The sequence below is a fragment of the Lonchura striata genome, chromosome 2 (assembly GCF_050655825.1).
Source record: "Lonchura striata isolate lonStrDom1 chromosome 2, ASM5065582v1, whole genome shotgun sequence".
NCBI classification, from domain to species: domain Eukaryota; kingdom Metazoa; phylum Chordata; class Aves; order Passeriformes; family Estrildidae; genus Lonchura; species Lonchura striata.
Genome location: NC_140704.1, coordinates 39,851,316 through 39,879,271, shown reverse-complemented (window position 1 = coordinate 39,879,271; position 27,956 = coordinate 39,851,316). Strand labels below are relative to the sequence as shown.

The 27,956-nt window shown below is 39.1% G+C and overlaps 1 long non-coding RNA gene across 1 annotated transcript; it reads right to left on the bottom strand.

Moving 5' to 3' along the window:
- Positions 1 to 781: 781 nt before the first annotated feature.
- Positions 782 to 27,956, bottom strand: LOC146768204 (uncharacterized). The gene is made up of 3 exons (XR_014952040.1): positions 24,148 to 27,956; positions 8,566 to 8,661; positions 782 to 7,688 (listed from the first exon to the last, which is right to left on the bottom strand). It is a non-coding gene; the product is annotated as an uncharacterized LOC146768204 (long non-coding RNA).

The following is a 27,956-nucleotide window of genomic DNA, read 5'->3' as shown; positions in this document are numbered from 1 at the left end:
CTCTTCTCTAGCAGTGGTCATTATAGGATGCTCGTGGGGAAGGTAGAGCATGCTTTTAATTAGTGTGTGAGAGATTCTGGTCCTCAAAGGAGCTTCTTCCTTGTTGCAATGTGATGTCTAAATACTGAGCCTGGGAGCATGTAATTGTTGTAATTAATGTAATTAATTAACCATTGAAAAAATGGTTACCATAACTCTGTTTTATGAATGTGTAAACCCTGGTAGTGTTTTGCCTAACTTGTAGCTTCAGTCACACTGTCTGTCTGTAGGCTGAAATTCTTCTATTACATATATATATATATATATATATATATGTATGTATGTATGTATATGTATAAGAACTTTCTTATCAGCTCTGAATTTATCATCTTGCAGTTTGCTTCAGCACTTTCTTGTCTCTTTTGCTGTGAGGTAACAGAAATGTCTACCTATTTCTTTTGCCTACTTGTATCACCTTGCCCAATTCATCTTCTTGCCCAATTAATCTTCCTTAAAAATCAGCTCTAACAAGGGGACCAAGAGCCTGTCTAACTAAAATGTGGGAAACAAGGCAGATGTGAAAGCCTAGCAAGGCTGGTGCTCAGTTCCTCTGTGGCAGTAGAATTACAGTCTGAAGTATCTCTATGAAGCATGGCATTGAGCAGACCATTAAAGCTCTTTAGTCCTTGCAGTCAGGCACAATACTTAGTTTTCCTAATCTTGTGCCACAGCTGGAAGCCTGTGGGCCCCTTCAGTCTGGATTGCTCTGTCATCTGGGATCTCTTGACACAGAGTGGATGCTTTGCTGCAGTTAAAGTAATTGCCAGCTGTTTGCTGAGCTGCAATAACTCTGTCATGCATCTATCCAAATTTCAAAGAAATCATATTGGCTTAGGCAGTGACTAAATAGATCTTAGCTGTCCAGTGCACAATCCTTGCTTTTTATAATAGGCATGTAAATACCCTATGGTTGACTTTTCTGGCATTTGTTTTATTGCATTTAAAAACAATGAGCTTGACTTTTCTCTCCACACACATTGTGGAGTCATGAATATGCTGTCAAGGGAATGTGAGAGGTGCTAAAATGCCAGTTCTACTGAGTGCTAGCAAAGGGAATGCAAGGGGATGGATAAGGACAATTCTTCAGGTAAGAACTGACCCTAGTAAAGTTAAAACTCCTCACTGGTAGTTTCAGGTGTGTTGTTATTACACACCAGAAGTAATAATGCCTTCTGTTGAATTGCTCTAGCTCTCCTCTATTAATGTATACAAAAGTAAACAATCACACGCTACACCTTTCTATTCTTGGAGCTGGAACTATTCTTCTGATATCTTTGAAGGTAGCTCACTGTTCTGTTCTTTAGGTCTTTGTTTTCCCGTTTCCTTTTTCAGTCCTCTCATCTTGTTTGCTCCATTAGCTGCACTTTTTTATTTCTGCTTCTTGGGCCAGTGTTCTAAGAGATCAAGATAAACATTTGAGGGGATTTCTATCTGGGCAAGGCAAAACTTTTGTGGCCAGGAAAAACATTTCAGCTGTATGAAACTATTGTGGTTGAAACCATAGAACTAGCAGGTGACATGGCAGTGAACAAAACATAGATACCCTACACAAATATTAAATACCAGGTAATGAAAATGACATATCTTTGTTGCAAGGTTAACTCTGATTCTTGCTTATATGGCAGCTCTACTCTGTCCTGAGAGCAGAGACTTCTCAACAGGTCCAGAATTTGGACAGCCTTCAGCCTTCTGGGGTTATTGTATGTTACCCTAAGCTTTCTTGGCATTGCAGTCCCTGCTATTTTGTACTTGGTGTCCCATTCCAAGTTAGCTCAGGGGTGTTTCACACCTGTCAAAACACTGGAGCTGTAGTCCACAACTTCTGTCTGTCCACTTGCTTTAATAGGCCCATCCGTATATTTTCTCTGACAAACGCCCACCCATGAAACAGAAGTCCAGACTGGTGAAACACATCTCTGTTCAAAAGAAGCCTGTGGTACAAACGAGTCTGTTGTCATATGACAGTATAACCTTATGAAAAAGTGCACTGACAGGATGTTCACACAAGGACTTTTTAATATTTTTTTTTAATACGAGAGTGATCAAATTTAAACCCACTTTTTAGTTCAGAATAATCATGATGAATGAGTATTTACTGATCATCCCTTCTCAAAAATACATTTTCAGACAACTTTGAAATAAAATACAATGAGGACTTCCTAATATTTTTATCTGAGTAAAAAATAAAAGAAAACAATTTTGAAGGTATCAGGAGTTATTACTGACAAAATCAGTGGTGAGAATAATTCATCATGTGTATGCTGACTAACACTTCTGATTTTGTTCAGGTGGAGAAAGCAGAAGGAAATGATAACCATATAGCCTGACAACAACCTCTGCACACAGTTTCTGTCTCTCTGGAGAAGTTGCTGCTAAGTTTACTGTGCCATTAAAGTTCAGAGCAGTTCCCTGTTGTGGCCACAGTTTATGACAGCAAAGCTGTGTTTCAGCTTACTCAAGCCCATCTCAGCAAAACAAGCTCTTGATGCAGCACTGAACTTCTGCCACTGGTGTCTGAGCAGCATCTGGCTGTGCCAGGAGGGATTCACTGTAACTTCACACACAGTCTTGGTTCCTCCTCTGCTGCACCACTGCCTTGCACTCAGTTCTGCATCGGTGCCCTGCGCCTTTCAGAGGAGGAGATGGGGCAGTGCTGCTGTCATCTGAGCCCTGCTCTTGTGTCCTGCTGCCTTGCAGAGCAGGGTGGATATTGAACCTGGATAAAAGCTTTTTGGGTCCCGCTTTGAGCTCTGCTGTGCCTCTGCTTTAGATTGATGAGTTCTGTGAGTGCTGTTTGTACCACTTCCTGTTACACCAGGCAGAAGTGTCAGCCTAAAATGGGTTGTTGGTATTATTTTCCCGTGCTGAACTCGGAGGTAGTCTGCTGTACTTTCCTGGCGGGGCTATTTCAGTTCTAATCCTGCCATAACTACAACACCTTCAGGTTGACCTTACAGGGAGTGGTATGTGAACATGGTTTTTGGAGCACGCAAACTCAAGAGAGAAAAATGTAAGAAATAACACATTGTGTCCAGAACACTTTCCTGTCAGATGTTTTCATTAATGAATTAAACCTTAAGATTTGAAATCCAACCCCGGTTTACAACTTGAATGCTCTGATTTCTGAACTAATGTGCCCCACCTCCCTCCCACTTCCTTTGAAAACATCAGTTACGGGGTAGGCAGCATATGAGGTATTGAAAAGGAAACTTTCTAGATTTCCAGAATGCAAAGTGTAAGGTATCTAAGTATCCCGCCCAGAGATTCTAGTTGTATTTGATGGATCACTGATGGAAACTCATCCAAAGAATTTGGATAATGTGCTTATAATCACAGAGGCTATTTCTACGAGTCAATGGTAAAGCCCCTGTCTCTTAAGTGTCAATCCTATGCTTTGACTGTGGCATCATCCCTTCTCCATTCCAGTGACTAAATCATAAAGCATTACAGAATAAAGAGTGCAGGCCTGTTTTGAATCCTCCATAGATAATTTATTTTTGTGTTGTGACTTAAGTACCTTTTAGGATGTAGTGAATTGCTTTATTCGCTAAATTTAAAAAAAATTAACATATAAAACTATTAAGCAAACCAAAGTCAGATCTAAATGATGACAGAAATAGTGGAGAGGAGATGCATTGCAGTATGGAGGCTGGCCCTTCTAAGGCTGTGGACATGTGTATTCATTTGTCTGGGAGTTTGGAAAATACCAGTGTGGTAGGCTGAGGGCAGAGTGTAAAAGCCTGTGTGGTTTCATTCTTGGCTTGTATTTCACTGTGAGTGAACATACACTATGTCATTTGGTTTCTCTGAATTGAGTGACAAGGCCACAGGTGCCCAATTTGAGAGTGCCTTTTATTGCTGCCTTAGATGCAGAAGCACCACAGACACTGTGAAGGTGTTTGGGTAGGTACCACAGTGCCTCTGGTACATGGGAGCTCCATCCCATCCTTGCTTGGAAGACTCCAAAGTAGGTATTTACAGAAAGTTCCAGCCTTTCTGGGCCAGGGTCTGAGCAGATCTGCTGGTCTGAAACCTCCCTGTAGCACAGGAGGCATATGGTTTCTTCCTTTTGTTTTTCTAATGGTCTGTGCTAAATCCCAAATCTGTGAGTGCTTATGCACGGACTTTACTACTGTAAGTAATTCCATTCAACTCAATAGGGTTATTCATAGTCAAGCTGAGCATGTGTGTTCAATGTTTGCAAGACCAGACACTGCAGAAGCTGTCTGCTATGCCATTTAGGGCTGGCAATTCCATCCCTTAGGCTCCAGTGTCCTTGTATGGAATGATTTCATTTTATATAGACTTCACTTTGTTTTCCACGTCAGCAGTGCTCAGCACTATTAGTACATAGCAGAGGCAAATACTTCTTCCTTAGATATTGCATGAAAAAAGAGCAAATTAAAAGTGCATGCAAATTTAAATTCAGTTCCTGTCCAGTGTGATGTCCTGTGCAAAACATCTAGAATACATCAATGCTGAAGCAACAATCGTCACTTTTGACAAAGAAGAAGTCTGGCCTAGGTTATGTTGGATTTTTTTTTTCTTTTCTTTTAACCAATTTGTAACATGTAAACTGCTAGAAACCACAGCAAAGTTTTGGGATGTGCAAATACAGTGAAAAGCAGCTCTGCTCAACAGGAACTTACAGTCAAGCATTGTGACAGCAGGAGACACAAAATTGTCTGGATTTGGCCAAGAAGTATTGAATGAAAGCACAGAATGGGTAAGAGGAAGCCTTAGGACACGTCAAATTAGGGGATTAAAGTTTGTGTTTTGCATAAGGTTAGATATGAAGCAAAACACAATAATAGAAAACAGGGCCAGAGACCCAGTTGCTCATTGCTGTCCAATTGCTTTTAGTTGTCATCTTCCAGAGTGCTCACAGCTCCCTCCAGAGTGACATTGTTTGCAGATGTAGTAAATCTCTACCTGCTTTCAGATCACAGATACATATATTGACTAGCTGAGGCTCTAGAGCAGTGTTCTGCATAACAGAAGTTGCTATACTGTCCACTTGGACAAATTCTCATTGATAATTCATCATTCTGAATTTTTTTCCCATATTTTGTACCTGTCTTAAGATGTTGACATATCTTGCCGGTGAGACTTTTATGTGATAGAGCATAACAAGGCAACAATCCAACAATGGCTCATATCTCCACTGGATTTTAGGCTTTCTGTTTGCCTTAAAGAAAATTAACTTGGACTGAAGTGATTTGCTACTGACAAATCCCTGCTGATGTGTCCTTATCTATGAGGTGCTTACATAGGAACTGAATGGTTTGTTCTGATGTCTTTCCAAGAATTTGTTAGGCTAAGTCCTCTGTCATTTCTAGGGTCCTCCTATCTCTCTGTTTTTACAGATAAGCACTGTATTCACCCTTTATCAAAAGCCTCATCCTTCCTCCACAAGTTCTCCATGGTAATTGCTAATGGTTCTGAAATACCTTCAGGCAGTTCCTAAAAATATTTTGGGTCAACCTTCACCAGGCTCAAGTCAAACCTTGACTCTGTTCTCTTTCCTTCCTTGCTCAAATAATGTCTGCTTTGTTAGTTATAGTCTGTCTAACCCCAAATGATTAAAAGTGTCTGCTAAACAGATTAATGGCCTATAGTGTCACTGTGAAGGATTTATGTTGTTGCTGAGTATAGGTAGTAAGTCAACATAGTGAACTAATAGAGAAGCCAGGAAATTTTGGAGATCTCAGAAGCCAGAGCAGAGTACTGGGTAGAAAAGTGAGACTAGAAGAATTCAAAGGTTGGGGATGTCCTGAAGGAAGGGTTTTGCTAAGGTTATTCTGACAGTGGAACTTACCTACAGCCCCAAAGACCACAGAATGGAAGATTACAGAGTCTGTAGTAGTGCATGGTTAAACATCAATGTCTCTGAATGCAGTGATGTATTTTTTGTTGTTGTTGTTGTTTGTTTGGAAAAAGAATGAAGACTTCAGTGTAGCTTGGATCCAGCCCTCCATAGAGAAGGCTGGGTCACTTATTTCTGTAGTTGGTTTGAGATGCTGGAGCCTGTTCATAAGCAACAGAGTGGCCACATCTGTGCTTCATGTGATGTAAGAGTTAGCTCTAAGCAGCTCAGGTATTTTGAAAGCAGTTAAACTCTGGCTATGATGAAATTTTAATATATTTTTGTTGAAATATACTGACTGTCACTCAGAGTGGAAATAGAAAGAGACAAAGATAAAAGGGAATGCTACATTATAGTGTATAAAATTATGCTCAGAACTGTTTCATCGTCTGTCCTCTGCTTTCTGTGGAGAGAAGCAAAAAGATCAGTGCTATAGCTCTTCTTATGAATGTTCTTAACTGAATGGGAATCATTTAGAGAGAGGTTTGACAGATTAGGTCTCCAACTCGAGACCACTTCCTCTTGAACACTTTAGTTAGATACAGAAACTGCTTCGTTATATGAAGCCTCATTCTGTATTTTTTAAATCTTTGTTAAGATAGTGAGCGTGGTGTTTTTCTCTTCCTTTTGTTCTTTGTTTCTAAGACGTTTAGTTATAGCACTATTAAAATGCATCTAACTCACTAAAAACTGTATCTAACTCACTATTTATCCTGTTTTCTGTTTTTGTGAAGAGGGCTTGGGAAGCTAACAGCCTTCCACTAAAACATACTCAGACATCACACCCTGGTTTCAGTTAACTTGGATGAATTACACTACTAGCTTTCTAACAGTTAATTACAGTGCTTGATCTTGTTACCAAGGATGATGAAACTGATTCATCTGCTAAACAAAGAGCTTTGTGGAGCTTTTTTCCAACTTGCTTTGTTCCAGCATTGCTTTATACTGTCAGTGTGTAATTAGTTCTGATTTATTTTGTTATTAATTGTCCATGCAGGCTACATTGTATTGGTGATTTTTAACTGTGGACACCTGAAATATTCCACACTTAACTTTTTACTAAAGGATACCAAAGTTGAAACATTACAGGTAGTAAGTACTTTGCAAAACAAATACACCTTCATTTTATTGTATTGAAAAACCAGAAATTACTTTCTGGCTTCTGGAGACACAGAGATAATGATTGAAGTAATTTTCTTGTCTGTGCACACTTCCTGAACAGATGTAGTTTTCCATTTTGACTGTAGTCATTTATCAGTTGTTGGTATGGAGAAAACATATAGGTAAACTATCTAATAAAAAAAACTGATAAACACCGGATACTGGAAAAACTGAATAATGTGTTTGTGAAAAGGGAAGGGAAATAATCTTCTGTTTCTTAATTTTGCTATTAGTCAAATTATCTTGATTATGGCTGTTGTCAGCAGGTGAAAGGGTAGCTGACTAGAGGAGTAACATATTGTTCTCATGTATTATAGAAAAAAATTATGGTACCCAGTGGTTTGCTATAGTCAAATGAGCTGCAGAATTAAATAAAAATTCTGTGCACTTACAAATAATTTATTTTCATGGCAGAGCAAAATAATACAATTCAGTGGTAAATGAAATTATTGCATTTACCAGTGAAGAGACAAAATGTCTATTGGTATATGTCATAATGACTTTTGAAATTCTAGATTTTTAAAATATAAAGATCTTCAGGCATACAAATAAGTTGTCACTATGGCAATCAGTGAAATGCAGTGCTGTTCTTCTGCTGGTATCTCCAGCTAACAGTTAAGATCTACAAGACAAGAAGAAAAAATGTCAGTCCCTAGTCTAGGAAAAAGCAGTCAGAAGAAAGATAAAAAAGACATCAAATATAGACAACCGCAAAATTGAAAGGAATGAATGATGCCCTGTGTTATCTGTGCATGGTACTTGAGTTGCATCAAGTGATGTTTGGACTGGATGCAGGTAAGGCATCATTCAATAGTTGAGGTGGTTAGCCTTTCTGCAGCCTTTAGGGGGAAAAACTGCACCATCACTGTGTTGAGAGTCATAGAGGTACTGCTGATTCTGTCTCAGGGCTGGGAGAGAGACTTTATATATGAGAGAGACTTTACATATGAGGTTTCTTCTGGTCCTGTGTTCTGTGATTTCCTTTAAATGGAGCCCAAAGCAGAGCCCCTTCAGGCAATGAAAGCAACAAGGGCTTGCTGAAAGGAAGCAGCCTGCTGTGTCTATGAGCAAGGCTTACATGTCTAGGGGATCAACTAGTTAGGTGGTTAAGACTTGTCTGGTCATCCTGAGTCTCAGGAATACACATAATGAGGTTGGATCATGTATTTGTGCATGAGGAAACAGACATCTTACAAAAATCTACTTTAAACCTGAGGGGAGAACCCCCAAACAGCAATCAACAAACAAACAGAACATCTGAATTGCTATTTGTCAGATCAGTATATTTTTAGGACTCCTGGTGAAATGTGTTGAGGCACTTGGATCCTACTTCAAGGAGGAGCTAAGGGGTTGGGCTGGAGTCAACTAATCTTAGGCATGTGAGTGTTGTGAAAGGTGATGCCCACATTCTTCATCCCTAACTGGTTTGAGCTTTCCTCCTCCACTAACAAGTCTCTTTCAGGCAAGAAAATTGCCACTTGAACTTTATAGTGTCTGACCTTGTTTCCTGAGGCCTGAGCTCACAACTTGAGTGCTTTTGTTTGTGATGTATCTCATCTCCTTGTGTTTGGCTCCAGCAGACAGAGGTGTGGAACCTGAAAACAACCACAGAAAAAGAAATGTATGTGCTAGATAATGGACTGATTGAAAATATGTAACCTATGTATGATATATTTCTTACCTTTTAAAATTTTAGATCCAAATGTATCAAAGAATAGTGACATTTACACCATAAAACCGTTAAAGATATTTTCTGGTGACCAGTGATAGTCTGCCTGGTTTAGAGTATTCTCTGAAATCAGCATTCATGACTTTGTCAAGAAATACTCTCTGTCTTCTCCCTGTGGTAGATCTTGTATATTACACTAATCCATGAAGCTTTTGAATTGATTTTATTTAACTTAGAAGGAATAAAATATTTAAATTCCATCAGTAGCAGCTGATACAGAGTGCTCAGTGAGCAAGATGCTGCCTTGATGAACTATAGTAAGCCTGATAATTTGTCTAATCTCTCCTATGTTTATAAGTTCTTTAGATGTAGCCATGCATCTAAGAATCAATCTTAAGATTCTGTTAAACAATCTAAGAATAATTTAGTTTGGAAAATACCCTTATGATCACTGAGTCTGTTAATGCATAGTCAATGTAATTCACGCCCGTTTTAATATAGTATATGTAATATTTAGTATTTTTAGAAAACACACATCTATTAGGAATATTAGGAGTCACCCTTACATAGGTGAAACTCAGTCTATGTTAAAACTTCATTTAAAAGTGTATGTATGTGACTCTTCTGGAGATAGGCTATATCTTGAAGTGATACAGGAAAGCTTAAGTGTTGATCATCGCATCAACAAGATGCGATATCACAAAAGAATTTTTGAGATTGATATCACAAAAATCTTCTAGGTTGTTACATCTGAATGCCGGGTTTCTTTAACTACATCAGGGGATTTATTAACACTAGACACTGGATTGTTCTACCCTGACGCTAAGAAATGAAATTTTATCAATGTATGGGACTCTGAATGAGAAGAAAAGACTGATTGCTGAAACTCTGGCCTCAGGCAGAATTTTCCTTATAAAAACTGTTCGTACTAAGAGGATAGTGTGTAGGAATAGAGGCATAGACAGCCTCTGGTGAGGCTGTCTACTTTGTGACACACCCAGTGCCGATCCGTCTCAGCACTGAACTTTCTTTGTGGCTGGTTAAGATAGAATTCGATTGCTAAAAATCAAAAACTTAATTTTTACTTTTAATTTGGTTGAATTAATTTTAATTTATAAAAGAGTCCAACCATAAGTCTAACAGCTGTGTCCCTTAGCACCACATTTACACATGTTATAAGTCCCTTCAGGGATGGTGACTCAAACCACCACCCCAGGCAGCCTGTTCCAGTGCTTGGTAACACTTGAGAGGGTGAAAGATTGTAATGGGCAAAACATTTCCTTCTCAGAGGAAAGACTTCACACTTAGTGAAGTCACAGACATTTCTCACCAGTTTACCTGCTGTCCGGTAAGGAGCCACTTCAGGTATGAATTACCATGGGCAGTCAGAAGTGCCAGCTTTTTGGAAGTGTAAGCATTTTAGTGTAAGCATTGCTGCAGGGAACTGTGGGATCTGGGTTGCAGAGAGCAAAGTGAATAATCCAAATGTGGCGTAGGGATTTGGGTAAGGATGTGTTCCCAACAGGGTACGTTTTTTCAAATACATGTTTAATGATTCATGTTGAATTACTTGAAGTTTAGATTTGGATTCTCAAAGATACACAGCTACCCAAATTCCTCAGATTAGGAATTATGCACCGGAAAATAGGGGTAAAATACTACTGAGAAGTACTGTTGAGTGATTTTCTGTGCTGCTCTGGTGGCTGATAGGCATGCTGGTGAAAGTTCACTAGGAGTGAATGTCTTTTTTGCATGTATTTGAATGAGCTGTTCTTGCACAGCTCTAAGCAGAGCGTGTTTGTACCTGCTCTCATTTTAAAGGTGTAACTGGACTCAGCACTTTTTTTTTTTTCTTCAGTTTTATTTTCCATTGGGATCATAAATACATGACACAGTGGAAGTATGATAAACCTGCCATGTCTGCTGTGAATGCAGCTGTCTGCAGAGAGATACAGTTTAAGTTAAACCTATCTTAGGTGGTTCTGTTTATGCCAGAAATTACAGTCTGTGCTACAATTTTAATAATTGCATTTTTTTTTCCTTCTTAAAGATGATACTTTAAGTGGGATGTAACATTGTGACAGTACCTGTGTGTGTGTTTTAGGAAAGAAGGGTTTTTTTAAGGCTTATCAAATATGTTTAATAGGAAACACCAAATAATTCTTTCTGCGAGTAGGACTGACTGTGAGAAAACTTTGCTTAGTGTGTTCCAAGTTCTAATTTTGCTTTTTTATGCTTATTTAAATCTAACTTATTTGGACGGAAGTCACTGGAGCTGCATGAATTAAGCGATTGCAGAATTTACATCAAATGGTCCCCAGAGCTGTTTGTGCTGCTGTAAGCAGTTACCATTCATAACAGTAAATGAGCTAATATGTGTATGGGAGATTCTTTTTTGATAGTGTGAGATACAGAGACTGTCAATGCAGTTCTCATGAATGGAATTTTTTACAGCAACACTGAAAAGAAATCACATTTCCTCTTAGTAGAACTCAGAAACTTAGAGATACCTGAATTCACTTGTATATTAAAATAATTTCCTTCATTGGTATCTGGGTGATATTCTGTGATCTTTTACAGTCCTCAATAGAGGCATAAAGCTTATAATCTTTCAAGTCATTTCTGTCAGACAAAATAGGCCTAATGTTAGGAGAGCCTGTTACTGCAAAACTAGCCTTTTCTGTTTCTGGTCCAAGGAGCAGAAACAATGTTTTATTTGGATTGTCCTATCTCTAGGGAAATAATAACTTGCTCATACAGCCTTTGAACTAGTTAGGGATTTGATGCAACGCTTTGGTAAACTAACAGTATTCTAAAGAACAGAATTAGATTAACTCTGCCTGACATTAGATGTGATGTGTTCGATCAGGGAGTTTTCCTTAGGCAACAGCAAAACACAAAGCTAAAAGAAATCAAAGCAAAAATCGAAACATTTTTATGGAAGGCTATCAGTCTCTTTTCTGCCTTGCAACCCCTCCCCCCTTCTCTGTGTGATAGATTTTATTCATTTTTTTATTGTGAATCTTTAGTCACCTTCACATGAAAAGAGCATTACCACGTTGCCAAATACATATTTCAAAGAAAAAATACATTTCTTGAAGTCCAAGTCTTCTTGCTTTCTCCTTCATTACAATAGTGTAATGTGTATCTAATACTGTTTTTCAAGAATGTTAAGTTTATAAAGACTGTTGTAGTAATTTGCACTTATGAGATTCAAAATAGATACCTAGCATAATGAGATTCAAAATAGATACCTAGCATATCCAACATGTATAACACTTAGTGTGTGAAGATGCCACGTAAACCACACATTGCATTAAAAACAATGAAACTGATATTTAACCTTGAGATAGGATGCATATCCATGTACAAACATATCTACTGGCCAAGTTAGAAAATAGTTAAACCTGTCTGACTACATATAGGAAAAGAAATTATAAGTGCTTTCATAGGCATAGGAACAAACAGAAAGAAGTCCACGGTCAGTCAGGTTATTTTTCATAATATCCTTTGCAGGAAGAGCAGAAAGATAAAACCCAGTTTGAAGCTTGGATAAGGAGTTATTAAATGACTTCTGTTTCTGCGAAGCTGTTCCAATAAGATAAAATAAGAAGCAAACATTATTGGCACAGTAGTCAATACCCAGAAGGTTGGTTTTAACCTAGCAGCAATGGTTTGTGTGACACAGGCTCAGGCTGCCAGTGTGAAGCCATGTCCTTTGGTACAATATAGAACACTGGATGCAGATCAATCTCTGCTAGCAGAAGTAAAGAGAGAGGCTATAGTGCTTATGCTAATTCCATATAGCTGAACTCAGGCCAACTGTTCCATTTCTTTATTTCTGTCACTAGTCTTGGCCAATGTGACTAAAGCCAGGTCTGACACTAAAAGCTAGAGTGGATAAAGGCCTTCGGCTGCTTGGCTATTACATTTGTGCTCAGGATAATAATATGCCATTATTGTAAGTAGCTACACACAATAAATGCACAAGTCACTGTGAACAGCATCCTACTAGCGTCCTAAGTCCTCTTCTGTAGGACCTTTGCTGTGTTCTGTGTCCATGGAAAATCTAATATTTTAATTTGCAAGGTGTGTGAATGCCATCCTGTGGGTATCTTGTCAAAATTCCTTGACTGACAAACATAGATGGGTGTGGGCACTTGCAGAGCTGTGTTAGTATGTGCCTGTCAGCTGCACTGCGGGACCTGGCCACACACATGGCCTCTGCTTGCCACAGCCACGAGGCAAAGAGTGTCAGTTTAAGCTGCTCACGCTAGTGCAGTGGGGATGCACACAGCTGCATTACACAGAGGGTCAATGGGCTGTCACGTGCTACTTTCCAGAGTCAGGACCATCAGGACCCTTTCAGTGCTCTCCTAGCTTCCTGGTGTGCTCTTCAGTGGAAATTCTCAGTCCTTTCCTTCAGTCTGCTTCCTTAGGACACCCCTGGAATAAATCAATCTTAAAAAGTCAAATTTTTTATTCTCTAATTACCTGCATACATCTCACACATTGGAAAGAAGATGGAATGTAGATTACAGACTTTCTGAGTGAGAAAAATGTGTGCCAGAGTAATTTGAACTGCCTCCCCTTGCAGAGTAAGAACTCTTTCTCTTTCAAAGTTGGTTTAACCTGACTAAGGACAGAATTATTCCTGCTGTAAATGAAGTCCATATACCTGCCTCTCTTCAGTGTATATATCTGCTATCAGGGCTAATACCTCAAATCCATTCTCAGTGGGCACTGCCAACTATTCACCTTGTGGGTCTTAGGAGCTACAAGTGACGAGTGGCAGCATGAGTGACAATAGTGGAGTGGTATCCAAGAATCTGTCTATTCTGGAGGAGAACAGCCTGGATTGTATATTTTCTTCATTTCTTAGTAAGGCTCTTGCTGTGCCTTTACCTAATGTGTTTCCAGCAGAGCCCACTTTTGCTTTTCAGGCTTCAGCAACCATGTAAATGTGTCCTACAGTGGGATCCAAGAGGCACCACAAACTTGCAGGCCTAAGGGGTCCAAGAATCCTTTCTCAGGCAGCAGTACAGTTTTGAGATGGAGATTTTTTCTGGAAGGGTGGGTTAGGAAGTGAGCTTTTCAGAAAAGAGTGATGGTGTCTGGGTTCCTGGGTGGAGGAGTGATGAAAAGAAACTACAATTTATACTACCTGAAGAACAAAGACACTGTGGAGCAGTTGCTAGAGGATGGCTCTTATCAGGACCAGTTATATAGAACCTGTTCTGGCAATCTACTAGCAAAGTATGTCCGAAAGTACTTCGTTTCTGTCATCTTATTTTAGTAATACAGTCTGGACTTTGTTGCCAGGAATCACATTTGGGCCCATTAATAAAGGTTTGAGGTGCTCTAGATTTATAGTGTGCAGCTTGCTTGAGGACTGTAGCAGGGATAGAAGGAATTATCTTTGATTTGTCCGTACCTTCTTGCCTGAAAAAAACATGCTAGTAGTGCTGAGTGACATTTTCATCCCACAAGCTTGGTGTTTGTGAGGAATCTCTACATTCCAAAAAGCATGCAAAGCACTGAGGCAACCTGTGTCAGCAGTGTGCAGGTGACATTCAGGGCTCTTTCACCAAAGCCAAATAACTTTGCTGCAACAAGGCTGAAAATGTGCTCAGGGTTCACACAGGTCTGAGGACAGAGTGGAAGAGCTGCTGTCTGTAAGGTTTAGTCAGTATGATAGGTTAAGCACAATCCTTCCTCTCTTTTATAGTAAGTCCTGCTAGCTTGGGCTGCTCTGCTGCGCCTGAAGGCAGCTGTAACTGGGGAGGGCTTTTCACAGAACCCTGTTCATCTCTGCTGAGCCCCACAAGTGCAGGAACAGTGAACATGCATAATAGGCAGCTTATTTAGTAATGTGCAGCCCAAGTGACACAAGTGCTCCTTACCTCACAGCTCTTTTTTTAAAATCTAATTTAATTTTTTTCTGTGTATCGGTGATAGTGGTGGTGATGGCAACAGGTACGAGCATTAGAAGTACTGGTACTGATACACACATCACATGTTCCTTGAGCAACTGCTCTATTGGATCTAGGACATGGAACTTTTATTGCCTTATGTCTCCAGTTGAAATTTTTGTTCTGTATTTGAGCAGTATATAGCACAGACATACCAATACTTCAAAGACTGTCACATAAACAAGTCTTGCAAATAGGCAGGGTAAGTAAACAAGGGGGATATTTTTGATCTCTGTTTATAACAAGTTGTCATTGCATGTCAGCATTTTCACTGATGTTCAGTGCAGGGGATTGGAAGTGGAAGAATAAGATAGCTCAGGGGATGCTTATGAAGAGCTTCAGCTAACTGAGAATCTGCAAGAGGAAAGCACAGGCCTCCATTTAGAAAATCTAGTGGAGGGGATAGAAGAGTCTGATGTGATGGGCAAGCTGGAGATGTGAAGAAAGGTGCAGTGTTGCAGCAAGTATAGCTGAACTACTGGGGTCTGCCATGGTCCACTCTCCTTTGAGGGCTGGGTCAGACAAAAATGATTGGTTTTCACCTCACCTCACCAAACAACTGCAGAAGCAGCAATGTTAGCACATGAGAGGTAAATGGTAGCAAGCAGAGGGGAGAGTAAGACTGCAGCAGCCTAGGTGCAGATTAAACCACATAGCTTTGGGATCACACACCAGCCTTCTGACTCTGAGTCAGAAATAATAGGTGCAAGTGGTCTCACAGGTTAGGAGTTGATTTTTGTTCACTGCTATGAGTGCTGCAAAGAGCTAATATAGTCTTGCTGTCACGGATTAGATTTGAACAGAGCATTTCAGTGGTAGAAATAGATGGTGGTATATTCCCTTGCATGGAACAATGTGCAAAACTTGAAACTTGGTTGTAGCAATAAGCTCTAGAATTGTAACTTGCCTCTGGCCTAGATATCTTGAGAGAACAGTGATATTCTTGAGTTACTTGGGATGTAGCCATTCACAGGGGAAAATCCTTTTCTCTGTAGCCAGAGAGAAAATAAAGGAGCCAAAAATATCTGATTACTGTTGCTTCTGCTCTGAAACACAATGGAATTTATCATCTCTGTTATAAAACTGTCCTATTGTAATGGAACCATTTTTCCCCAGTATGGGTCTTTTCCAAAAATACTAGTGTCAAAAGGATTTTTATCTGAACTAAAAATTAAGAAGAAGGAAAGCCAGATATGCTCTTGAAAGCTAATAATTCTGACTGTAGAAGAAACTGTTTTCTAAATAACATAAGTCCTTGCAGTCTCCTAGTGCCAGAGTTCTTTGGGGAATTATTCTAAACTCTAGTCCTCAGCAAAGTAAGCTTTCCTGCAGCCAAGAATTAAACTCCAAGCTTTATTTTTATCTACAGTTTTCTTGGCAAATTGTGAAGCTTATGTTTGGCATTTTATTTCCCTTTACAATCTTCTATCTTTGGCTTGTATTACACTTTGCAGAGCTTAGAGTTTATACAGGGTTTTGGGTGGGTGATATAAATTCTAATAGGCTTTTATATAATATAATTTAGAAGCTTAAACAAAGAAAGCCATATTCTGTACTGGAAGATTTGTGCAGAGCTTTGCTGAACTTATGTTAATGTTGAATTAACAACTATTTTCAGTAGTGTTTTGTTTTTCTTTCAAATAGAATTGTAATGGAGAAGAAGGTGGAGAGCAAATTTCTTACTGAAATGCAATACTACAGTAACACTTAAATGTCTTGGGTGATCTGAGAATAGAGACTAAATTTGTGGCCCTAACCTTGTCATTATAATATGCATTTATTTGAGAAACCAAATCCTAGAAACTTTCTTTATAGACAGTTTTGGTGTACTAAATTTCTGGAATAGACTTCTCTGTAGCTGTTATAGTAATTTTTTATTAAACAGGAAAAAAAAATTAATAATGCTTGCAACACTGTATGTTCTCATTGTAGTTTGCAATTAGGGATCAAAAAGAATGTTACAATTATTGGTTGTACGAAGTCAGAACTGAATTTGTAAACATGATTTCTATTATCTGGTGGTGTAAATGAGTGTTTTACTCACAGCTTAAGCAGGTCTGATTATAAACGACACTGCCAAAATCACTCCAAACCACACCACAGAGCTGAAGATAAAAGAGTTGTCTCTGTATATTTTTACTTGTGACAGAACAATATAAATAAATGCTTAAGACAAATGCTCATGGGAAGATAATGTGGAAAGCCAAACCACAGTGCATATTACCTTCAAACTTCAGCAATCTGGTGGTGGCAGCTTTAGACTGGGAAGTCTCATGTGGGTTTGTTGAACAAGACTTCTAATACTGGTTTAGATCCAGAAAATGGGAAGGAATAAAACAAGAACCATCTCTTGGCTATAAATGGCAGCTCCCATAAAAGGCATAAAAAGCTCCCATAAAAGGAGAGTCATAAAATGTCAGCAGCTATCTGGGGGTACATCTCTGTGGACGCTTTCTCCAGAGGGATCAGCCCCAGCAGAGTTCCATGCTAATGTGCCAACTTGGTTCTCAGTTTAGAATAGTCTCATGCCTGGTCAGCTTCTTTCCTTCCATCTCTCCTTGCTCTCTTCTGAGATGATGTTCTGCTATTGCTTAGGCTGTACTTGGACTGCTTGACATAGATGCAGTCAAGCCAGGGTAGCCAATATGATTTACACAAGCTGCAAATCTTTAGTAGGAAAGAGTCTTGCTCAGAGTATGTCTTGTCCAGGAAAGAATGAAAAAACAGTGACTGTATTTGGCTTTTTCTACCCCTTCTACATCCAGGCCAAGATGATTTTCTGCTAGATACAGTTAGTACAGATCTTCATAATGAAATATTTTTGGAGTATTAGAACTACAAATATGGAAGAAAAAAATTTTCTAAGGTGAAATAAAACAGATAGGCTTCAGGACAGCTATGTGCTGTAAATGGGATCTTGAAAGTGGGTATATACTAATTTTAAGTGTAAACATGCCTTTTGATCACTCACAGATATCATCAAAGTCAGTATCTTAAAAATCATCCTAGTCTAGGTTAAAATACATAAAAATGTAATACTGCTGTTGTCCTATGATATTTTGTACTTGTGGCAGCATTCTTCCTTTGGTACCATAGGAACTTCCATTTTCCTCGAGATGGTGATAATATTTGTTTCCAAAAATCTTCTTACGCACGTTGATAAAATCCTTAAATCAAGATAGCGAATATTATGTTTTTTTGGTTTTTGTTTTTTGAGAAGAAAGAATCTGAAAGTCTGTATCAGAATTAGAGATGAGTAGAAATTCTGTGCAACTCTCTACACAGCACTAGTGAATCTGTTGATGTGACTCAGAGCCACTGCTTTCAGTCAATATTCCTGCCATGGAATTAATACTCATGTCACTTTCAAGAATCACAGAGTCATAGAATTGGACAGCACTCTCATCTCCCCCATGGGCTGATACCACTGCCCATTGCAGGGTGTGGAGGAGATGACCTTTAAAGGTACCCTGCAACCCAAACTCTTCTGTGATTCTGTGGTACCACACCTAAAGAAGTAACACAGAGATAACTGTTTTGTTTTACTTTAGACTGAGAATACTTTAGCAAGTCACCAAAGTAAGCAGGAGTTTTGTGACTGGGAGCTGACTTGAAATGAGGGTTATGAAGTAGGTTCCAGATTCATGCCTGTTTTCTTGGGATTTTGTTCCAAGTTTGGCTGTTTGAAACTTGAATTGCTACAAACACTAAAAAAGAACCTAGATTTTCTGAAATTTTGGAGTATCTCCTGTAACCCATTTGGTACATGGTAACAATCTAAGTCAGTAATAAAGACATCTGGTTACAGACATACAGCATTTCATATTAAGTAGCCCAGTTTAAAAGATGCAAATAATTGTGTCTTGTAAAAATTTTTCCCAAAATTGACTTTCATATTCTGTTTCCACAAGTTTTCTCTTTCCTTGTTATTTATTTAAAATTAATTTATGAATTTCTGACCAAATATTGCGTGTATGAATCTTTCTGTTATGCTAGGTGACCTGCATGATCACAAAAAGAAGTTTTTCCTAACAAGAAATTTGACTTTTTTCTGTTATCAGCTAGGAATTTGAGATTGTCCAGCTATGTTACACCTTTAAAATAGACCATGCTAAAGAACTGGCATTGTGAAGGAGCACTTTAGCAGCACAAAGAAAGTAGTGCCTATCTCATCTACTTGTACACCTGTACAGAAAACGCTCTTTGCAATATGAAATATGCAAGAAATGAACTCATAGTATGAAGGAATTTTGAAGGCACTTGAGTGGAATGAATGTGTCAGTGTAGCCAGATGATTTTTGAAGACAGGAAGACAGAAAATTTTTAATGTGACAAATTCAAAGGAAGAATATCCAAGAAGCTCTTCTCTGTCTAAATTTTGGTATCAGTAGACTCCAACTTACTTTCTCACTCCTCTCCCAGTAATATCAATCAGTTGAAAAAAGCCAATTTTGAGATAAAATAAATGCATTTTATTAAAACTGGAAATCCATATGCTCTGGCTGTTGTCCTTTCATACAATTTAGACATTTTAGGCACTTTTCTAGACAAATAAAAGTGCATTAGCAAACTTTACCTGAACTTCATGGCTGTTTTTGCCCAGATTGGCCTGCAACTTCATAGGCAAATTGTTTTGCAATAGCTGTGGAATTAAGGTGAAGTCCTTATTTCAGATCTGAAACTCTTAAGTGCAACTTCTCCATAATTGGAAATTCAGTGACTAGATGTCTGTCACGGCCACAGCTACTTGTATCTTGCCAAAAACAACTTGGTGGTTCTCAATCACCAGGGAAAACTAAGCTTCCTAGCTGGCTGATGGGAGGTAATCTGACTCCTACCCAGTTACCAGAGTGCTGCAGAAACATGTGTTCCATTTGTTGACAGAACAATTGTCCCGGGTAGCATTTACTTACAATTTGGTACTTTCATAAATATTCTAAGAACTGGTACAGCGCAGAGAGTGCAGGTAGCAGTTTCCATTTGCACTGTGATGGCCTAGGGCCATCACTTCTAAGCTCAGTGCCAGCTCACTCAGCAAATCTTCTAGACTGTAGTACAGGCTGTTTAGGAATTGAGACAGGTCATGCTGTACCTTGCTTTCCTTAGCTAGCCATTCTCATTTTTGGCTGCTTTCTTGCTCTGAGCCTCACAGCTTCTTTGCCCAAAATTGTCTAATGGGTGGGATTTGTGCCATGGTGATTTCCAGACTGGAAGTAGAGTAAGTCATGAGAATTGAAAGCACACATGTGGAAGAGTCCTGAATGACAAGAATCAGAGTGCACTTTGATAATGGCCCAGGAAAATTTTTAACTCTGATCTGTTTTTTCTAGGTGTTTTTGTGGACAACCTACCTCTTAATACAATTTGGTGAATACCTCTTCATTAAGAAAAAGATAATAGGATAGATTAGATTACAAAGACCTGGAAAGTATGATTTTATTTCATGTTATCTACTGGTGATTAATTGTTTTTGCTAAAAAGAATATTCTGAGGGACAGTAATCTCTGAATTTATGATGTAATCACTTTCCTGAATAATGCACCTACATTTGCCATTGCTAATTATTTCTTTCAGTTGAGACTCTTTAATGTAATATGTTGTAATAGTAATTATTCTCTAGAAGTCTCAGATAGGAGATCTGAGCTTTCTAGGAGTCACATTTACACAAGGGATTTGGACAACAGTTCCCTCATGGGATGTTAGAATCTTCATAATTCCTAATCTGATTTGCATTAGGGAATACCTACAGCTCATTAACAGCACTGTCATCTTAATTACCACTTAAGTAAATGTGGGACATGCATTTGACTTGTAAATAAATGTTCCATATATCCATGCTCCTCTAAGAGTGCCAGAAAACCAGAGACACTGAGGATGATGAACTATGCACTATTTCTCTTTAAGTGAGGGAGAAGTAAAGTAGGCTACCACTTCCTCCCCCAAAATATCACAAAGCTGTGCCTAGTGGGACGTGTAACCTCATTTGCATCAGTCGTGTCCTTCATCCACAAACACATTTTTCACTATACTGACCATGCTCTGTTAGGAACAATATTCAAATCTGTTCTTTCCCAGGAGGCCAGGAGTGAAAGAATTACCTTCCTATTTTACTGGTACCTTCTTGCTTAATTCCCTTTTTAAAGTAAAGGTTTCCTATCTCTTATGGAGAAAATACAAATATATAGGGTTGTAAGAGAATAAAGGCAATGTAAGAGAAAAAAGGTAATTTTAAATAAATTTGATGATATTCAATAAAGCACATTACAATCTGTAATGAAATAATATTGTATTTTGATTTGTTATAACTGTTTATTCAAATATTATAACACTATGATTTTGTTATGCCTCTGTTTTCTGTCTCTAAGTATCATACTTCTCAAGAGCTGAAACTTCTTAAATATGGAAGAAAAGCATATGAAATTAGGCATGCTTTTTGGCTATGTTCTTGGCCAACAGCAAATTGAAAATCCTTCTATGTCATAAGACAGAAGTTCCATTTTTCATTTGGAAAGGCAGCAGTTGCAGAAATTTATTGTCTATTTTTCTTTTTGCCTTTTTTTTTTCCCAACTGATTATTGGAAAAAAAAAAAAAAGGTATGGCATTTTGAAACAGAAATGCCAACTCTGAAGGCATTTTATATGTAGATAATTAGTATGTGATGTATTGGGCGTTTTGGAACTGAGTCCAGAGGGTGTCCAAACTCATTTTGAACTTGGCTTTTCATCACAACAGGTATGATTAAACTCCCTGGTGTGATGGAAGAGAAATTGTGTGGGAAGAATATGATCATCTGGAGAACCGTATGGGAAAAGAGATTTGGTGTCCCATATTGCACAATTTACCTCAGCTACCTGGAACCCTGGATATATTAATATCTTTGGTGTTTATTTACATCTGTGCATCTGTGAAAAATTTTTACAGAAGTTGACTAATCTTTAATATTCTTCCTTGACTGAGGAACAGGTTAAAGATTAAACTCATTACTTCATGCTAAGTAGGTCTATAATAAAGGATACTGATTGTTTTGGTGATGTGAAGACCTGCTTGGGTGAGGTTGAAATATTACATAGAGAGCCTATGTAGAAAACAACAAACAAGCGCAGCCGTGAAATGTGTGAGACCACATGATTGGAAAGAACTTCTTGGAAATCTTTTCTTGGAAGAGTCTTCTCCTACTGCAGGAATTTACATGCTGAAGTGCTTAATTACTATTTCAAGGTCCATCTTAAACTAAATAGTTACAGCTTTCTCAAGGTTACCCAAAACCTTCTGAAAGGGTCCCCTACATTTCATTCTTCTGATACATAGAAACCTTTTCCAACCTATATTGTGCCAATATTGCCTTTTACGTTAAAGAACTATTCCTTTCCTTGTCCTGTGGAAAAAGTAAATATCATGGCTACCATAGGGCTAAATCACGTGAAGGTTAAATGTCAGGAAGGTGTCTCCTTCTACTAAGCTGGCCATGGTGATGCTAAGTTAGCACTGAAATGCAGGGAGCATTAAACATATGGTCAAGTTTGAGGATGGATTTCACTGCTTTTCTACACAAGGGTACATTTTAGATATTTCATACAAGCTGGTTGGGGTAAGAAATATAAATTGGTGTTAAAAATCAGCTGCATATAGTTGTGATTTGTATGGAAATTTAACTGAAAATTTCTTTGAAGTCTGCTACTGCTGCTGTTGATGGTCAAATTTGTTATTGGTGTTAGTGTAGTTGGGCAAGGTAGGTATCATGTATGATTAAGGGAGGGATAAATAGCAATAGATGGACACACAATCAAGACACTTGCTAGTGTAGAGACCTTTCATACTATCTGCCCATGCCTTCTAAAATGGCCAGGTTTTATACACTGAAGTTAACAAATATTTTCCTTCTGTCAGAGATCTGTACCAGAAAATTATCAAGCAGCAGATTTTTCAATGTTTTTTTTAAAGACAAGGTGAAATAAATTTCCCTAGACTAAAACTTCTTTTTGAACTATGTAACAACTCAAACACACATCTGATTTAAAATCTGTATTCTTTCTCTTTGTATGGAATTAAAAAAGAAACAATAGTACAATTGATCTTTTAAAAGGAGAATTGAGGAGAGAAAATGAAGTGGAAGTGATTTTATTCATTAAGTAGCCTGTCTTGACTTGCTATATGCCTTTCAAATCTACTTTACTCATCTGAACCTGTACTTGTTGAAGCTAGTGACTGTAATGATGGTGACATCATCGTTTTGTTTATACTGAAACTTCTTTTGAGCACAATCACAAAAGAGATAGTTTTAGGAGATTGATTACTCCTCAACTTTGGAATTTTGTTATTTTGGTATACCTCAAAGATGCTGCACTTGTCCTCAAGTCTGCTTTTCTTAGCTTTAGATTATGAACTCATCAGGCCTTTGATTATTTCTTCATAAGCATTTAAAAACCACAGAGTACACTAAATCTCCTGGAAAGAAACAAGAATAACTTTGATCCTTGACCATATGAATTTACAATAAATATTTAGTCACAATTTTGCATTTTATATTACACCCACAAACTGTGCAGAGATGAGCACTCAACATTTGTAAATCTTAGTTAAGGATCTGCTAGAATGTGCAGGTTGTTCTTAGTTTTGATTTGACTCTGTTGTTCATGTGCCTTATGAGATGGTTTTCATTTACAGAATTGCTTCAGGTATTTTTTTGTTTTTGTTTTTGTTTTTTTTTGTTTTGTTTTGTTTTGTTTTTTTGGTTTTTTTTACAAGATCACTCATACTGCCTTCATCACAGAAAATATGACAGCATTTAATGAGCAGCTTCTAGGTGTTTTATTTTAATTGTGCAGATTTAGGATGTATTTACTTATTATTCACTGCAGTAGAGTGACATTATTGTTTTTATTTTTTGTTTATTACTAACAATTACATTTATATATCTGTTTCTTTCATAAGCACTGACTTTCATGATAGCTTTCACAATCATGGGAAGGGGGATTTATCTTTTTTTTTTTGCAGATAGCTAGCCAAACAATGTCAAGTTTCAACTGGTCTTCAGCATCCAATTTTAGATACCTGAACTGGTAATTTTTTAATGATCTAAGTATTGTATGACACTTGTCCTCAAAATGCAACATCATCTGGCTTTCTTTGCAAATGTCTTTGGGTTTTTTTCAGTCTGAACCTGGCAAACAGGTACTCAGAGTGTAAAGAATGCACCATTTAGTTAAGCACATAGGAAAAGGTTTCATTTTTAAAATGTGATACAGAAATTACATTGTCAGGGGTCCTGAGACCCTTCAGTTTTCTCCTATAATCCTCCTAGCAGAGAATCTTCCTTCCCTAGACCCTTTTCTTTAAGAGCATTACGTCAGAATGCCTCTTTCTCCTTTTGCAGCTGTAGTTTGTGTTTGTTTACTCACTCCTTCTTTCCCTCACACCCCATTTAACATCTGATACTTACCTTTCTGATCCCTGAGAAATCAGGTTTACTTTCTCGCCAGGTTTACTCCACTTCTTCGCTTGAAGCCAGTCTTCTCAACCTACCCAGGTGTTTCTCATGCCTGTCTCCTTCTGTACATGTGATTGTTTGCACTAGTATTTGTGTCTTTTTGCCCTTACACCTTTTGTTTGACTTTTGTTCCTCGTATTTGAATGTTCTTTGTCCTAGTGTAGCTATAGGAACTGGTTGTTTTCATACTGCTTCCCTCTCCCCCTCAGGCTATTTCTTTAATTTTGTTTGCTTCTGCCAGCATTAGATGCTCTAATGAGAAAGAGGGGGCAGGTCCCTTATCTTCTTCTGCCCTCAGCTCCTTTTTTTATTTCTGTATTGATGGCTCATCTAGTATGAAACTCTGGCTTAGCCATGGAAATTATATCTGCTTTGTCTTGAAAGGTTACAAGAACCATGGAACACTGACTCCTGGCATTTTCCTCCTTTGCCATTCTTAGAGGTACTACTGCTGCTAAAATAACCTCCTGTTGTGATTACCTGCACCAGGTACTCAGCTCCATTAAAGTTGACAGTGTTTTTGTTAGTAATATTGTGTCAGCCTGTAAGAACAGCCAGTATTAATAATAAAAGACTTGAGAAAGAATCTACTTTGGTGAAAGTAATGGTTGTTCCAGTTATCCCATCAAAAATCATCTTTCCATCCTGTTAATGAAGTCTGTGGTAACTTCCTGTCAGAGGTCCTACTTGCCAGAGCAGCTGGTGACTGGAATGGATCTGATGGTGGTGTCAGGCTAGGTGGAAGGTGCTTTTTTCAGCCTCTAACTTCCTTTCTTTGAGTCTTTTAAGCACCCGGTAGTTGGCAAGAAATTAAACAGCAGGAGAATAAAGTGCAAAGCTGACTCTTATGGCACTGCCCTAAGGAGACAGGAGATAGGCAATTTCCTAATCAGAGGTCTGGCTTATCCAGCAATTTCTGCCGCTTCCATCTATGTCCAAGAATGTGTTTGGGGAGGGGATGGGGAAGGAAAGGGAGGGAGAGGAGTGGAGGAAAAGCACCATCAGGCCACTCTTAGTGGACCAGGTACAGAATCTTATTAAAGATATTGATGGGCCACCTCTTCAGTGCCACACAAGCCCTACTGATCTCCTTTCATACGTCACCTGTTGCACTCATATTCATATGCACAAAGCTGGCCTGCTTCTATTTTGATAATGACTTCTGGGGGGTTTGGTAAGGTTTGAATGTTTTGAAGTTCTGGTCAACTTGTTGGTCAACAGTGGCATCAGTTTCTTTTCACTCTGGCAGCATGGCACGGGGAAGCTAGGTTGGCCTTTTCTGTTGTAGTTATACATATGGTGACCAGATGGAATGCAGTGAGCAAACAAGATTTTCAGCTGAGCAGATGACTGTGTGTTTACCTGGAGATACTGTTATCCACAGGGTGACAAAGGAAGTAGGGTGAATGAATGCTAGGCCCTACTGGCCTACTGGACCTTGATTTGTCCATTGTGCATTCTCTGATGGCAGTGAAAAAAGCGGTAGAGCATCTTGTCAGAGTTCCCTTCTCAGAGATCAAGTGGAAAGGAACATCCTTTTATGCCAAACCTATCTGGCATTCATGTCATGTTTTTGATGGACCAAACAGTTTTCTCACTGTAACCCTTCATCTCCTGTCCCCTGAGAAATCTCACTAAATACGGTAGTTCACTGCACACTATGGGAAGTCCTGTTTTAGATATTACTGTTCTCTGAGCTGAATACCCAGAGAATGGAGAAGTTCAGTACTTGTAAGATGGTTTGTCATCATCCCAATATCAATGGAGGATCGCTACAATCTGCCTCCCAAGACATATTTAGCACCAATTATGTGGGACCTGAAGTTACAGTCCATCCCTTTTATAACCATGCTGTTTTGTACAAGATCATTTTCAATGGTTTAACTTGGCTGAAATTGCCAGTACTGTTCTTGGAAAAGGAAAGGATGGAATAGGTCACAGTTACACTGCTGGTGTATCAAGGCGTGTCATTACTTTTGTGGTGGTTGTGCACAGTGCTTTATTATCCATTAAAACTCTGGATCATAATCTTTGATTGAAGAATGTGTTAAGATTGCTCTCTATTCAATTAGTTCTGCACAGCTTGTCTTCATCTCCTCAGTACAACTAGGCAGGTGGAGTTTACACCAATGATGCATTTCTCAAAGAGCAGGTTTTAGTGACCTGGTGTAGGTGCATGCCAAATCTTTAATTTAAAACCTCCTTCCAGGTTGTATGGGTCAGGAGCTCTGGCTAGGATTGCAAGGATTGCATCTGTGTTCAGTGCCATCCAACGGTGTGTGCACCTGCTATTCCCTCCAGGGCATTTGCTTCTGTTCAGAGAAATAGTGAACTAATTTTGTTTGCAGACTGATCTGGCTCTGCCAGAACCTTTCCTGGAAAGCATAGAGAGGGTTACTGGTCACCAATCAGCTCTTCCTCCCCAGGCTCAGGCAAACGTCAGGAGCATTTTGCTCTCCTGTGGCCAGCCTCCAAAGCAAGCCGGTGTTTGAGGCTGTGCTGAGCCTCCTGCTGGTAGGCAGTGCCAGAGGCCTGCTTTGCCTCCACAGCCAGGTTTATATTTTTGTCCACAAGCTCTGCAGAGCCTCCTTTTATAGTGTTCTTAGTTCAGCCTGGGCACACATTCCTTTAATTTGCTGCTTCTAAAACGGCTGATAGGACCCAAAGCTCTTCTGTCTCGAGAGGGCTTGTTTGAGACCCACTCCAACTGAGATCTCCCCGCCTTGCTTTGTCTTGACTGTGCTGTCAGCCTGCCTTCACTTTTACACTGCATCCCCTGTGATCCTGGCCTGATCCTGAAACCTCTGTGCCTCTCAAGTGACTTTAGACTTTTTGCTGCTTTCTGAAGTCAAGCTGGGACTGGCCCTGTTGCATTGAAGGCATTGCTGTTTTCTTCCTGACACTTCTCAGCCATCCAGAGTTCCAACACTGTATGTAACAAATGCTAAACCCGGAGCATCCCAAGAGTGATCCAGGGAACTGGTTGTATTGCACATGTGGAGCTTCATGGCCTCTCTGCCCTGCTGGTGCCCATCACCTCCCTGTGTTAATGTTTGAGCTTCAGGAACAGCTCAGTCCAGAAGCCATGGGCAAATAAAGACTTTTCTCCTCTGGCCAGGCAGTGTCAGGGTGGGAAAAGGAACCACTGTATGCAATCCCCCCTAAAGTGTAGTGGGACTAGGAGGAGCCCCAGGGCAACAAGAGCATGTAGTCAAGAACAGGAAGCATGAAGGGATGTTTCACCTGCTGTGTGTGGATGTTCAGCCCCATCAACACAAGGTGTTTCACAACTGACAGCCTAAGGAGGTTTTAATTTTTACAGAGGCAGACAAGGCAAAATTATCTCTACTAGACAAGTGTTAACAGCTGTTTCAAAAAACTTTCACTGGAGCAAAGCTTTACAGGGGCAGCCAGAAGTACAACCTTGATACTGCTCCCAGCCCCCCAGCCTTTTGAATAAAAGATTGTTGGACTATTTATGCAAGGGCAAATAATATTATTTTTGGAAACGACTGCATTATTTTCATTACTTTTTTTACAAAAAGAAAAAAAAAATCAGCCCGAGGCAGACACCTGGCATGGAAAATTTCAGCTTGCGTGGTAAGAGGCTGGCAGAAGTTACCGGGAAGTGCGAAGAGTGTCAAAAAAAAAAAAAAAAAAAAAAAGAAAAAGAAATAAAAGGCAAGCATCAAGCAGCCGTAGTCGCCGGCAGCGCTGGGAGCTCGCTGCCCTCCCGTGCTGTCGGTCCCGCCGGGATCCGA